Raw genomic sequence first — 16,446 nt, 5'->3', positions numbered from 1 at the left:
TCATCTTATCGTGGTTGACAGTCACAAACTTTGTGAGACTTATGTAGTGATGAAGACGAAAACAACAAGGGACAAAGGCTGGCCAGAATGTTTGCTTCCCTAGTATCCTTTGCCCGTTTTGCATAGATCCAGCAATATTTTGAATCAGCTTGTACTCTTCTCGTATGTTGTTGTTGTTTAGTTGCCAAGTTATGTCTGACTCTTACGACCCCATAGACTGTAGCCCACCAGGCTCTTCTGTCCATAGCATTTCCCAGGCAAAAATACTGGAGTGGGTTGCCGTTTCCTTCTCCAGGGGATCTTCCCACCCAAGGATCAAACCTGCATCTCCCACTTGGCAGAAGGATTCTTTACCACTGAGCCACCTGAAAAGCCCCAGTCTTCTCATATACTTCAATTTAATTTATTTTTAATTTTTTGGCTGCATAGCACATGGGATCTTACCACAGACTGAACCCACATCCTCTGCACTGGAAGCACAGAGTCTTGACCACTGACCACCAGGGAAGTCCCTATCTCCGTCTAAAATTTCAGTTCTCATCATTTATCGCTGACTTTTCCCACTTCCATTCTCTCTTCATTCCCCCCACCCTAAGCGTCTCTGCTTCACTTTCCCGCACAACTGGGGTGGGTTATGGGGAGAGGTAGGGCTTCCCAGGTAGTCCTGGTGGTAAAGATCTTGCCAGGCAATGCAGGAGACGTTAGAGACACGAGTTCAATCCCTGAGTCCGGAAGATCCCCTGGAGGAGGGATCGGCTACCCACTCCAGTATTCTGGCCTGGAGAATCCCATGGACAAAGGAGCCTGATGGGCTATGGTCCATAGAGTTGCGAAGAGTTGGACACGACTGAAGTGACACAGTGCACACACACGTGGGGAAAGCCAGCCCTGACCAGAAGCACCTTTGAGGTCTCTGCTGTGTTCTCACTCTAACTTAGAAAAAACTATTTTGTCTAACGTTGCAGTAGCTAAATGTGTCACAGTGAAAGAGAGAGAGCTTCTGTCAGATGGTGATTAAAAGCCCCTTAATTGACATATAAGTAAAGAGAAGAAATGAGCAGAATGTATGAAATCTTCACAGTCTTGTTTCTAAGGAAAATAGACACATCCTCCTGTTAGGCTCCTCTTTGCTTCCTTGGAAACGTCAGCATGAGATGGGGAGAGAGACAGACACTGTTAAAGACTGCGGTGCACAGATTTCTCTGTCTTCTTGGAGGCCCCAGTAGGTTTTGTGGAGAAGCCTTCATTCAGGATTTCTTAAACTAGAATTTGGAAGCCCTGTGAAAATGCTGTAAGGATAAGGTACGAGCATTGTGAAAAGTTGCGAGATTAGAGACTGGGCCTTTGGAAAATGAGGAAGTTGGATTGAGAATTGAAATTAATTTTCATCTGAGCTTGAAAATTCTATGATCCTCAAAAGATACATAGTTTAGTTAAATGTTTAAGGGAGTTAGCAAGTAATACTGAGAATGTAATAGCTTTGCCCCACCTAGTAGATTTATGAATCAGCTTTGTACTAGGACATATAACAATCCTTGAGAATTACAGGTCATCAAGAAAGAGTTTCTTCACCCTTATTAAATACAGTGACCTTGTACATTAGCACAGACAGGGAACCTTAACTAGTTTTAACACAGCACAGCAATATTACAAATGGCCATTGCTTCTCATTTTGCCTTACAGTTTGGAGAAACACAGAGGCTGTATTAAAACTATGTGTATTATTTACAATTAAAATTTAGCCTAGAGCCTGTCTTAGATAGACATGAATTTCTAGGACTCAGCAGAAACCCCATATGTAAATAAACTATACTTCAATTTTAAAAAATGATTAAAAAATTAAAAGAAGGAAAGAAGTCCAATAAACTTTCCCCAATGTTTTCTCTACCTACTATGAGATTCCTGAAATTCCAATTCCTCATCTGATTTTAATCCTTTGGACTACAAACACCAGTGGAGAAGTGACAGAAAAATCCAGTCGTTGTCTTCTTAACTTTTTTATTAATAAGGACACCTTTCATAATTATTTCTTTTTTGGCCTCATATTTTGAAAGAACTGGCCTATCAAACAAATTTTATTTATTAAATAATAGTCATCAGTTTTCTCAATTTAAACACCATTTATCAATGATATCTACTTGTCAGTCTGAGCTTCTTTTATAGCAACACAATTACCCAGTTGATGTAATTCCATTTAAAAGAAAATAAATCCCATACTATCATTAACCTGTGCACCTTTTAGAGGTTAACAATATAAGCATTGCAATTAGGCTTTCTGAATCATTGAAAATAGCTTACAACTATTACCAAATAGCTAGCCAACTTTACCCTTGTCATCACCATGTTGGTGACCACTTTACTGAACCTTTACGCCAGGGGTCATAAAGTCAGATTCTTACAGGGGTCAAGCTGATTAATGGGTGAAGCAGGCTAGATGTAAAACAATAGGGAGTGGTAGACACTGTGGCAAATAGCACGTCTACGTGTAAAAGAAGGCTAATCGCCACCACTGGGGACAGATCTTATTCTTTAAGAGAAGTCACAAATCTGGATTTTCATGTGTAATTCGCCTAATTTAAAAAGCTTTTTTAAAATCATGCATGTCAAGGAGTAGAAGAATCCTCTCACCCCAATATATGTCGCTTTCTGCTAGGGAAGCTATTACAACTTGGTATGGATTGGTTTTTCCTTGTCTCATGGAGATTCTTGTGAAACATCTCTCATAAATTTGACTCGTAGCCTGCTAGCCCCCAGAGCTCAAGCATGATCCCAAAGAACCAAGTCAGAGGGTGGTTAGTTATTTGTGGAGTAAATTAGCCAGGATGGCCTGTTCAGTCTCTCTCACTCCACCTTTTATAAGTAACGACTGTGTAACAGTTGAGCGCATTTGTAGCGCTGTGCATGCGCCTCGTGAAGTACTTGCTTGGCCGTGGGCTACTTCTGTTCTGTAAACGTGTATAAGCACCATCTGAGAAGGCTTTGAGGCACTGAGGTTATGCTGTGCTCTGGTCGTGTCGTGGCCGTGTTATGCGGGGTTGTTACTCCTGCAGCAGGGCTGTGTCCGTTGGGTCAGCCACGAGAGGAGAGGGGTTGTGGTATGGCTGCTGTGCCAGCCAGGAGACAATAAACATGCCTGCAGTTCCTACAGACTTCCCTGGTAGCTCAGTTGGTAAAGAATCCACCTGCAATGCAGGAGACCCCACTTTGATTCCTGGGTCGGGAAGATCTGCTGGAGAAGGGATAAGCTACCCACTCCAGTAATCTTGGGCTTCCCTTGTGGCTCAGCTGGTAAAGAATCCGCCTGCAATGCAGGAGACCTGGGTTCGATCCCTGGGTTGGAAGATCCCCTGGAGGAGGGCATGGCAACCCACTCCAGTATTTTTGCCTGGAGAATCCCTTGGACAGGGGAGCCTGATGGGCCACAGTCTATAGGGTCACAAAGAGTTGGACATGACCGAAGTGACTTAGCACACTTAGCACGTAGTTCCTATGGCCCTTTGTGTCTTCCTCCAGCCTTTAAGCTTGTGCTTTGCCTACTCTGGGTTCAATGAACAGTGTGCAGGGTGTGAATAGCAAGACAATTGATGACACGAACAAGATCAGCAATATAGTTAGTAGTACAGGAATTCCTCATCAGAGATGTTGTGGATACATTGCAACAAAGCAAACATTGCAGTGAAATGAGTCACAATTTTTTTGGCTTTTGGTGCATATAAAAGTTATGTTTACACTCTACGGTGTAGTCTATTGAGTATGTAATAGCATTGTGTCTAAAAACAACGTGCATTCCTTAGTTTTAAAATACTTTATTGCTAAATAATGCTAACTGTCATCTGAACTCTTGGTAAGTTATATTCCTTTGGCTGGTGAAAGGTCTGGCCTCGATGTTAATGGCTGCCGATAAGGGTGGTGGTTGCCGAAAAGTTGGGGTGGCTGTTAGCCATCTCTCAAAATAAGGCAGTAATGAACAATGAAGCTTACCACATCAATTTATACTTCCTTTCACAAATGACTTCTCTATAGCATACAATACTGTTCAGTAACATTTTACCTGCAGTAGAACTTCTTTCAAAATTGGAGTCAATATTCTCAAACTCTGCCACTGCTTTATCAACTAAGTTTACATAAAGTTCTAAACCCTTTCTTGTCACTTCAACAATCTTCAGAGCATCTTCACCAGGAGTAGCCTTCATCCCAAGAAATCACTTTCTTTGCTCATCCTTAAGAAGCAACTCCTCACCTATGAAAGTTTTATCATGAGATTGTAGCGATTCATCACATCTTCAGGCTCCACTTCTAATTCTAGCTCTCTTGCTGTTTCCACCAGATTTGCAGTCACTTCATCTACTGAAGTCTTGAACCCCACAAAGTCATTCATAAGGGTTGGAATCAACTTCTTCCAAATTCCATTTAAGTTGATGTTTTGACCTCTTCCCATGAATCATGAATGTTCTTATTGGTATATGGAATGCTGAATCCTTTCCAGAAGGTTTTCAATTGACTTTGCTCAGATCCATAGGAAAAGTTATCAATGGCAGTTACAGCCTTACGAAATGTATTTCTTCAATAATAAGTTTTGAAAGTTGAAATGACTCCTTGATCCATGGGCTGCAAAATTGATGTTGTTTTAGCAGTCATGAAAACTACATTAATCTCATTGTATATATCTTTTAGAGCTCTTGGTGACCAGGTGCATTGACAATTGTATTTTGAAAAGAATCTGCTTTTCTGAGTGGTAGGTATCAATTGTTGCTGTTCAGTCGCTAAGTCATATTCGACTCTCTGCGACTCCATGGACTGCAGCACACCAGGCTTCCCTGTCCTTCACCTTCTCCTGGAGTTTGCCCAGACTCATGTCCACTGAGTCGGAGATGCCATCCAACCATCTCATCCTATACCGCCCCCTTCTCCTTCTGTCATCAATCTTTCCCAGCATCAGGGTCTTTTCCAATGAGTCGTCTCTTTGCATTAGGTGGCCAAAGTGTTGGAGCTTCAGCTTTAGCATCAGTCTTTCCAATGAATATTCAGGGTTGATTTCCTTTAGGATTGACTGGTTTTGATCTTCCTTCTGTCCAATGGACTCTCAAGAGTCTTCTCCAGCACCTCAAGAGTCTTCTTAGGAGGCAGGTAAGGGGGTCTGGTATTCCCATCTCTTCAAGGATTTTCCACAGTTTGTTGTGGTAGGTATTGGTGATTGGCTTCAATTATTCAGTAAATTGTGTTGTAAACAGATGTGTCATCATCCAGGCTTCCTTGTTCCATTTATAGGGCACAGGCTTTCAATCAATACCAAATAACTGGAAAACACTTCAGAAAAGATATTAACGGTGCAAAGACAGACACATGCCTCAGTGAGACAGATTTTTATACTAACTAAACAGCACAATGCTTTGTAGGCCTGTGCTTTTCTGAAGTAAAAATGATCTGTTTCTCAGTGTTTATTCATCTACTACTTTCCTGGTACTAGATTTGATAGGTGAACTTTGAAATGTTGGCCCTAATAATGATTGTGCTAGTTCATAATCTTTATTAGATTGACAGTACAATCCCCCAAAGTGTTAGAAATATTTCCAAGCAGTTTCTGATCTATATCTGTATTTCTGGGCATGTAATCTGGTATTCTACAGGATTTATTCTACATGTAAACATGATTTACGTGTTTTTGATTAAAGTTTATGTTTAGATTATGATTTAGCATAATTCTTAAGGGCCCTAGGATTTGGAGAATGGTAAGCGAGCATATGGCTTCAACTGAAAGTGCTCAGCTGCATGAGCCCCTAACAAAGAGACTCAGCCTGTCCTTTGAAGCCAGGCGTTGACTTTGGTTCTCTGGCTGTGGCATCTCCTTTCAGTGGAAGGCCGTTTTGTCTACACTGAAACTCTATTGTTTAGTGTCTCCACCTTCATTCATTGCCTTAGCTGGATCGCCTGGATCTCTTGCTGCAGCTTCTATATCAGCACTTGCTGCTTCACCTTGCACTGCGATGTTATGGAGAGAGCTTCTTTCCTTAAACATCATGAACCAACCTTAACTTGCTTTGAACTTTTCTTCTGCAGTTTACTCACCTCTCTCAGCCTTCACCGAACTGAATAGGGCCTTGCTTTGGCTTAGGCTTCGGCTTAATTTTGTCTGAGATTTTCTGCTCATCTGATTTTTTTATCCAGACCTCTCAAACTTCCCCCACTTCATTGATAAGTCTGTTTGGTTTTCTTATCATTTGTGTGTTCACTGGAATAGCACTTTTAATTTCCTTCAGGAACTTTTCCTTTGCATTCACAGCTTGGCTATTTGGCACAACAGGGCTAGCTGCCAGCCTATCTTGGTTTTGATATGCCTTCTTCACTAAGCTTAAAGTGAGAGGTATGCACCTCTTCCTTTCCCCTGAACACTTCGAGGCCCTAGTAGGGTTATTTATTGGCCTCATTTCAATAGTATTTTGTCTTAGGGAATAGGAAAGGCTGAGGAGAGGAAGAGAAACAAGGGAAGAGCTGGTCAGTGGAGCAGTCAGAACATACACAATGCCTGTCAACTGTTTGCCATCTCACAAAGGCACAGTTTGTGGCACCCCAAAACAATTACAAGACTAATATCAAAGATCTCTGATCATAGGGAAGGGTCTATTTCCTAAGACACTTTGCTCCCAATGCAATGGGTCAGAGTTCAATCCCTGGTCGGGGAACTAGATCCTGCATGCAGCAACTGAGACCTGTTACAACCAAATAACTAATGTGTTTTTTTAAATCATAGATCACTATAACAAATATAATAATAATGAAAAAGTTTGAAATATTGAGAGAATTACCAAAATGTGACACAGAAACATAAGTGAGTGAATGCTATTGGAAAAATGGCCCCATAGACTTGGTCGATGCAGGGTTTCCACAAACCTTCAATTTGTAGAAGACACAATACCAGTGACAAGCAATGAAGCAAAGCGCAGTGGAACAACGTATGCCTGAGCCGTGCTGAGGACTTCACCTGCATCATTTTATCCTATAAACAGCTCTATAAAGTACTCATGATTGCCCCAACTTTGATGATGAACAACTTGGGCTCAGACGGGCTTAACTAACTTATAGAGAGTGACTAAGTTGGAATTCATACCAAGCTGATCCAAAGCTTGGGGACTGGAGTAAAAGAGAAGCTATCATTGAAGGGGCAAAGGTTGGAATAATAAAGACAAATCACCTCTCATAATTTGCCAAGAGTTATGTCAGCATCAATCCAACTTCTAATGATTTTGTTGAGTAAAGGGAATTTAAAACAATCTTAGTTGCAGAGCCTTTTGAAAATGTTACAACACTCCTTGAGATAATTTGAGATATCCTGTAGTGTTGCAGAACTGGAGCTAAGAATTGCTGTCCTAAATATTTGCTCATCTTTCTGATGAGGATAATAATCACCAAGTATTACTTTTTGCCAAAGTGTTGTATAGATAATTTCCTGTTGTAGCAACAACCCTAACAGGCAGGTGTTGGAATCTCCATTTTACAGATAAGGAAACTGAGGATCGGAGAAATAAAATATGCTCAAACTCACACAGTTGGCATGGATAATAGTTGGGATTCAAACCCAAGGCAGTCTGACCCCACAGTTCATGCTGTTTCCTCTGCAGCGTACTATCTTGGAGCCAAAGGATGAGGATAAAGGTATAAGAATGTGAGAATATCTTACTGCTTTAGGAGTTTGGGGGTTGTGGCAGAGACATTTAAAATTCACTGAATATCCCTGTGCTCCTCACATTTCCCTACTTCCTTTCCATTAACTAGCCCACGTGACTAGTTCTAGTCAAGGGGCGATAGAATTAATGGTGTCACTTTTGGACCAAGCAAAGCAGAATGGATGCATATTCTGTCACTTCTTTCTTCCTCTGACATTGTAACTGTGGGGAACACCTGTCAGTCTGGGATGCTGAATAATGACATGGAACAGAGTTACCTGCTCAGATGTAAGTGAGAAAAGATCCTTGTGTTAAACCACTACTCTTTAGGGTTAACTTGTTACTACTTCATAATTTAGCCCACTCTGACTAAAGCAGGTATTTTCACTGGTATAATTCAAATACAAAACTTTCATTATATTAAGAATTTAGGGAAAGTTTAATCTAGTTTAGTGAAAAAATGCTTAATTTTAAGGGCAAGTTCATAATCCCATTCCTCCTACCAGGGACCCTGAGTCACATAAAATGCTGAATAACCTGCAATAAAATCATAATTTTCCCTTTGAATATACTTATATCTATTGAAAATGCATCTTTAAGGAAATAGGGCAGCAATAGTGCAAGTCAGAAGAAAATAATTCATTTGTTTTATTTAAAAAGACAAATTATACTTTATCTCATGCCAATGACTATAGAAGAAAAAATCTATAAATTAATGACAAATTCCTTAACCCAGATAATCTTTTATCAATAGCTTATTTCTGCAACATCAAAGTTGTTGGATAGCAAACATCATGGGTAGTTTTCCATATGTAATACAGGAAAATATGAAGGCCACTATTGTGAATTCCCAAAAACCTGAGTTCTCAGAGAACTGTGTACATCTTAAGAAGAAATCAGAGATCTGGTGTTCCTTCCAACACATTCCTAGAGTATTACTGTGGCAATGCATGAATTATTTGTCTTTATCTCTTCAGCCAATCTTGGTAGTTAGTATCAGCCTATGTTTAAATTAAAGGTGTTAACAGCAATCTCTTACATTTTCATGTTACCTTATAGTTTATAAAACATTTTACATATATCTTGTTAGATCCTCACAGCCACTCTGTGAAACAGGTAATGATGTCATTATTTATGATGTGCAGCTGGAGATACTAAGGTTCAGAAAGATTAAATGATCTGTCCAAGGTCACAGAGCTTGAACAAAGAGTCACTCCTCTCATCACCCTGACTTTTGGCTCTAGATAAGCACTACAATGAGCTTCCCTGGTGGCTCAGTGGTAAAGAATTTGCTGGCCAGTGCAGGAGAAGCAGGTTTGATCCTCAGGTCAGGAATATCCCTGGAAGAAGGAAATGGCAACCCACCCCAGTATTCTTGCCTGTAGAATTCCATCGACAGAGGAGCCTGGTGGGCTAGAGTCCACAGGTCACAGTAGAGTCAGACACAACTTAGCAACTAAACCACCACAATAAAGTACTACAATTGCTCTCAGTTTTGTACAGGACAATCATTCAGCCCTTTTGTCTTCTGGGTAATCAATATAAGCCATTTTCTTTTCCAGAGTCCTTCCCGACCCAGGGACCAAACTCAGGTCTCCTGCATTGCAGGCAGATTCTTTACCAGCTGAGAAGTACCAATCACTATATGCCAGTGATTAGCATACCCACTCTAGTATTCTTGCCTGGAGAATTCCATAGACAGGGGAGCCTGGTGGGCTCAGTCCATGGGGTTTCAAAGAGTCAGACATGACTGAGTGACTAACACGCACACTGTATGTCAGTAAGAATTGAGATAGGGGATGAGAAATGAAACTAACACACACAATGTTTAGAATTTCTCAAAACTGAGTTCTTTGAATTACCTGGAGTATGGTGACATCACATAACAATAGTTACACTTCCTATGAACACTAATGTTATACTATCCTAAGCACTTTACGTATAATTCAATCTTTATAACAATCATATAACAAGGGTCCTATTTTTACTGTGCCCATTTTACAGGGGATGAAAATTGAGGCACAGAGAATTTAAGTCACATGTCCTGGGCCACACAGCTTGTTAGTGGCTGAACAAGAATTTAGACCAAGGTTGTATGGCTCCTGGGTCTTTAACCATTAGACAAAACTGCTTCTTATGTTAAGAGCTAACTTACAGGGACTTCCCTGGTAGTCCACTGGCTAAGACTTTGAGTTCCCAGTGAAGGAGGTGTGGGTTTGATCCTTGGTCAGGGAACTAAATCTCACATGCTGCAACTAAGACTTGATGCAGCCAAATAAGTATTTTTAAAAAGTCAAAACTAACCTATCCAACTAGTCCATCCTAAAGGAAATCAGTCCTGGGTGTTCTTGGAAGGACTGATGTTGAAGCTGAAACGCCAATATTTTAGCCACCTGATACAAAGAGCTGACTCATTTGAAAGACCCTGATGTTGGGAAAGATTGAGGGCAGGAAGAGAAGGGGACAACAGAGGATGAGATGGTTGGATGGCATCACCGACTCAATGGACATGAGTTTGGGTAAACTCCAGGAATTGGTGATGGACAGGGAGGCCTGGTGGGCTGCAGTTCATGGGGTCATAAAGAGTCGGACATGACTGAGTGACTGAACTGATATAGTACTTCCTATATGGCAGGAGCAAACATATAGACACCCATCTAATCCTTATTAGTGACACATTTAACATTTGAAGTCAAACTGAAATTAGACTTAGAGAGAGAGGGAGAAAAAAGAGGATGAGTAGAAAAGGAGGGAGAGAGAGAGAGAAACAGAGAGACAAACAGGAAGAACAACTGGAAGTGCTTGCAGTGAGGACTCCCGTTCAACTCAAAGAACTCGTGTCCTGAAGTGAGCATAAGACGGAGAGGAGAATCAGCTCCCCTGGCCAGTCCCAGTTCCCACCTGCTGAGAATCGATCTAATGTTCACGGATTTGCCAATTACTTCATTTGGTTCTCAACCAAAGAAACAGCAAGCTCTTCCCATACTGGAATAAACACCTGCTCTGTTGTGCTTAATTTTTTTTTTTAGGTTTTTTGTTTGTGTGTTTGTTTCTCTTTATTTTTATTTTTTACTTGACAATATTGTGATAGTTTTTACCATACATCAACATGAATCAGCCACAGGCATACCCATGTCCCTTCCCTCTTAAACCTCCCTCCCCATCCCACCCCTCTAGGTTGTCACAGAGCACCAGTTTTGGGTTCCCTGCATCATACGGCAAATTTTCATAGGCTAACTAGTTTATATATGGTAATATATATGTTTCAATACTACTCTCTCAAGTCATTCCACGGTCTCCCTCCCCCCATGGTTTTGGGGTTTTTAAAAAATATATATTTATTTTAACTTGTTTATTTGACTGCTTCAGGTCTTAGTTGCAGTATGTGGGATCTAGTTCTCCCACCAGGGATTGAACCAAGGCCCCCTGCATTGGGAGTGTGGAGTCTTAGCCACTAGACCACCAGAGAAGTCCCTCTGCTATGTTTATTAAGAGGAGGTATTTGAGTCTCTGAAGTGACACTTTCCCAAGGAATTTCCAAGGATAGTGTTGACTAGAATCTATTTTTGCCTGCCTTTGGAACTTAATCCTTGAGTAAGCCACAAGCCACTTGTATCACTGAACACGACCGGGGCTAAAAGGAGTAGCTGGATTCCTGGAGTTTGTAACACAACTCTACTGGGTATATTCAACATTGCTCATGAAAAAGTTTCAGCTACCAGATAAACATGAAACTATGGCATGTATGAACAATTGCTTTGAAAAACAGGTCTCTCCTCCTGGCTTGGCCACTAATGAGCTGTTCAGCTCGAGGATGTTACACAATCTTTCAGAGACTCCAAACTAAGGAACTAGACCGAAGGGCAATCTCTAAGATCCTGTGAGCCCTCATTTATTGAGATTTTTAAAAAATATAATGGTAACAAAACTTAGGAAGACTTACTACCTCTTTGCATGTCATTCTGCATACTCTGTGTTCCTTTTGCAACAGATTCTCATCCCCAAACAGGTCATTTTTCACTCCAGCGGTCATTTGTAGGTTTTATGGGCAGCTAAAGGGCATCATTTAAAACATTGTACTAAAGAGGATATAAACTTTGCTGTCGCAAAAGAATCATAGCCTTGAATTCCTGAATTTTATAGTTATGGTACTCATAAAAGTGTTTAATAACAAACTTGGCTCACTTGGAACTTACCAGTCTAAAGGACTTTGCCCCAACTGGACATGTGGATTCTATTTTTTTTTTAAGAAAATATTTAATCATCTATTGACAATTTGATATTGATACTAATGATTCCTGCACAATCCCTTTCAACCACTCTAAATGTAGAAATAATGTTTCACGATTCCACAATACTATTAAGCATTTAATGAAGGCTTCTATCACTGATCTTCGTCACGATGCACGGTCTTCAAGATTTTCTACCTATATCAGACAAATTAAAATGGGCCAGGACCTCCCTGGTGGTCCAGTGGTTAAGAATCCACCTGCCAATGCAGGGAACACCGGTTTGATCCCCAGTCCAGGAAGATTCCATGTGTCGAGGAGCAATTAAACCTGTGTGCCACAGCTACTGAAGCCTGTGCACCCCAGAGCCTGGGCTCATCAATAAGAGAAAGCTCTCGCCCAGCAACGAAGACCCAGATAATTAAAAAAAAAATAAATAAATATACAGTGTTTTCAAAAAATTTAAACGGGCCAGTGAGAAAACTTAACAGCTGCATATGTATGCACCCGGGCTTCCCAGGTGGTCCTGGTGGTAAAGAGCCTGCCTGCCAACACAGGAGACACAAGAGACATGGGTTCGATCCTGGGGTGGGGGAGATCTCCTGGAGGAAGGCATGGCAACCAACTCCAGTATTTTTGCCTAGAGAATTCCATGGACAGAGGAGCCTGATGGGCTACAGTCCATGGGGTTGAAAAGAATCAGACACAACTGAAGCACCTTAGCACAACACAGCACGTGTATGCACCCAAGAAAAACTTCCTGATCATGTTCCATTTGTCAAAACCTAGAGTAAAAGCACCCATAAAACTAAATCACCCACAAATAGAATATCTACAATGGTTGCTTTCCTGCGAATTGAGAAATGACACATAACACTCAACAATTTATAAATCTGCAAGTCTATTATTCAAACTGACATGTCTTAAGCACTCGTTTCAAAATACTTTCACCTATATTCTATCTTTTGATCCTTAGGCATGGAGAGCCTACATTCTTAGTCTCTGAAATCAGATTACCTGGGTATATATTCTATCTCTGCCACTTTACTAGCTGTGTGATGATGGGGAATTTACCTAATCTTTCTGCTCCTGCATTTCCTCTTCTATAAAGTGGGGATAGTAATAGAATCTACCTCGTGATTTATGGTTACTATGAGGATTAAAAGCTGAGAAATGTACACTGTGAGACACACTAAGCACTCACTAAGTTTTAGCTATTACAGAAAATTTTATTCATGGACCAGGGAAAGTAAAGACATTGCTTGGGAGCAATAAATAAATAAACTTTAGCTATTATAGCTACTACCTCACTTTTCAGAAGAAGAAAAGTTCTTCATTATTTTTTTTTAGTTTTTTATTTGCCCTGTGAATGTGTTCTGTTTTACTTCTATCTGATGAAGTATTCTTCTTGGAACAAGGAAGAAAGAGAACTAAACCGAGGAAAAAATAAGATGCACAAATGGAAATCTGATGAGGAAGTATTATAAAGGATGTATATTAGAAAAGGTAGATTTGAGTCATCAGCTCCTGCTTCTTAACTTTATTTCTGAGATTTGTATGCTTTGTCTCAAGAAACACCTCTGAGAAGAGTACAAGAATGCCATGATTATTACACTTAAATATTTGCTTAAGATAGTAAAGCATGTAGTTCAAGAACTAAAGAAGAGTTAAAGCTCTGGATTTTGTCAATTGCAGCATTAAGGAAAGCCAGTCTAACAGCATTCCTAAAGGGAAACCGGGATCTATGGCCTCCAGTGATGTTTAATTATTATTTTCTTTCAGGTCTAATTTCTCCTCTTTCATCTCTATCATTTTCTCTCCTGTGTGCCTTTCTTTTCCTTTCATACTCATTTCAGTCTTTCTGTATTTCTACAATTTAGGTTTTGGTGATTACAAGTGTGGGGGATGATTTATAAAAATGTTTAGTACAAACAGAGGCATTTTCAGGACTTCCCTGGCCGTCCACTGGTGAGGACTCCATGCTTCCAATGCGGGGTGGGGTAGGATTTGATCCATGGTTGGGGAGCTAAGATCCTGCATGCTTCACAGTGCAGGGAAAAAAAAGAAAAAAACAAAAACAAAAACAGAAGAATTTTCAGAGTAGCCCAGCTTGGTTTTCCTTGTGGCGAGAACTTAGCAGCCTTATATCAATGGCTTATTTTGTTGTTCCCGAGGATCTGACAAAAGAAAAGGAAAATGGGGGGCAGTTTCCTTGCATCTTCCAGAATAAAGTCTTAACCCCCAACGGGTACAATTGGCCCTTCATGGTTGGCCCCTGCCTTCTTGTTCTTTAACTCCAACTATGCTCAGAGTCTCCAGTTCCCAAACAGAGGCTTGCTACCTTCAATTCTTACTATAAGACATCACCTCCAAGTAGAATGACCTTCCTCAGTTATCATTTAACAAACCCTTAACTGTTCCAAACACAAACCATCTGTCTCTCTTCTAAGAAATTCTCCCTAAAGCTCCCAGTCTGACTTACATCTTCCTCTTCCATGCTTCACATTACACCATAAAAGCCTCTGCCAGATAATAATGGTTAGGGTGATTCACCTCCAAAATATATCCACTTGCTTTCATCTCCACTGCTGCTTTTTGATCCAGGTCACCAGTCACCTTTCTCCTGGATAAATCATAGTTTCCTGACAGATATCTGTGGGCCTCCCTGGTGGTTCAGTGGTAAAGAATCCGGCTGCAATGCAGGAGATGTGGGTTTGATCCCTGAATTAGGAAGATTCCTTGGAGAAGGAAATGACAACTCCACTCCAGTACTCTTGCCTGGGAAATCCCATGGACAGGGAAGCCTGGTGGGCTACAATCCATGGAGTCATAAGCAGTCAGACACAACATAGTGACTTAGGACACAATAGGACTGCAGCTTACATTCCCATCTGCAGCTAGAAAGATCTTTTTAAGAAGAAATAGTTCATATAAACAAAAATACAGATAATGTACAAAATCAAGTATAACTATGGGATGAAAACCCAGGTACCCACCACCAGTTTAATTAAACACAAGCTGCTGCTGAGGCTGCTAAGTCGCTTCAGTCATGTCCAACTCTGTGCGACCCCATAGACGGCAGCCCACCAGGTTCCCCCATCCCTGGGATTCTCCAGGCAAGAACACTGGAGTGGGTTGCCATTTCCTTCTCCAATGCATGAAAGTGAAAAGTGAAAGTGAAGTTGCTCAGTCGTGTCTGACTCTTAGCGACCCCATGGACTGCAGCCCACCAGGCTCCTCCATCCATGGGATTTTCCAGGCAAGAGTACTGGAGTGGGGTGCCATTGCCTCCTCTGAAACACAAGATGGCTGTGTTTAATTTGAAGCTGGCTGTGTCTCTTTCCCAAAAGGCAAACACAGTTGAATTTGTTTAATATTGAATTTGGAGTTTAATATTACCTTGAATTTGGTAATTTAATATTTTGGAGTTTAATATTACCTTGTTTTAAAAACTAATTCTTTTACCATATATGTCTATATGTCTAAAAAATTATTCAGTTTTGTTTGTTGTTGAGCTTTTAAAAAGTAGTCTGTGCCATCTGCTTTGCAATTTGCTCTCTGTACTCAACAGTAACATTTTTGAAACTCATCCATGTTGATTTTCATCTTCTCTGTAGTATTCCATTGTATGAATACGTCATAATACAGGCATACTCCTGTTGATGAACTATTGAGTTTTTTCCACATTCTGTGCAATCATCAGCAATGCTCACATAAACAGTCAAGACTGTGATGCCTAGTGCATGTATCTGAGAATTTCTCTAGGGCAAGGCTGTGCAATGGCGCTTACTATGATAATGGAAGGGTTCTATATCTACATTCTCCAATATGGCAACCACATGTCATTACTAAGCACTTGGAATATGACTATTACTACTGAGAAAGTAAATTTATACTTCAACTTTAATAAACAAATTTAAATAGTCACAAGTGGCTAGTGGCTACCATATTGGATGACATGGTTTTCGAATACACAACCAGAAATAAAGTGTCTGGGCTATAAGAGTACATGCATCTTCAACTTTACAAATATTGACAAATGTTTCCCAACTTGTGTGTAATATAATTTTTATCTCCACAAGCAGTATGTAATAATTGCCAATAGTACTTTCTTACTGCCTGCCTTTAAATTTTTTACCTATCAAGAAATAACATGGCATCTTATTAGAGTTTTATTTCACATTTCACAGGCATTTGTGTGAAATGCCTGTTTAGATCTTTTTTCCTTTTTCATTAGGTTGTCTTTTTTTCCTATTGATGTTCAGGAGTTCTCTACATACTTTCAGTATTATTTTTAAATTTGTCTCTACACTGGATCTGTTGAACTATGGAAGCCCCATGGAGGCAATTTTCTTTCTAAAATTGTGGATTTCATATTTTCTAAAATATGGAAGCAACCAAGATGTCCATCAGCAGACGAACGGATAACAAAGCTGTGGTACATATACACAATGGAATATTACTCAGCTATTAAAAAGAATGCATTTGAATCAGTTCTAATGAGGTGGATGAAACTGGAGCCTATTATACAGAGTGAAGTAAGCCAGAAAGAAAAA

The sequence above is a fragment of the Ovis aries genome, chromosome 11 (genome assembly GCF_016772045.2).
Source record: "Ovis aries strain OAR_USU_Benz2616 breed Rambouillet chromosome 11, ARS-UI_Ramb_v3.0, whole genome shotgun sequence".
NCBI classification, from domain to species: domain Eukaryota; kingdom Metazoa; phylum Chordata; class Mammalia; order Artiodactyla; family Bovidae; genus Ovis; species Ovis aries.
This window is presented reverse-complemented; position numbering follows the sequence as displayed.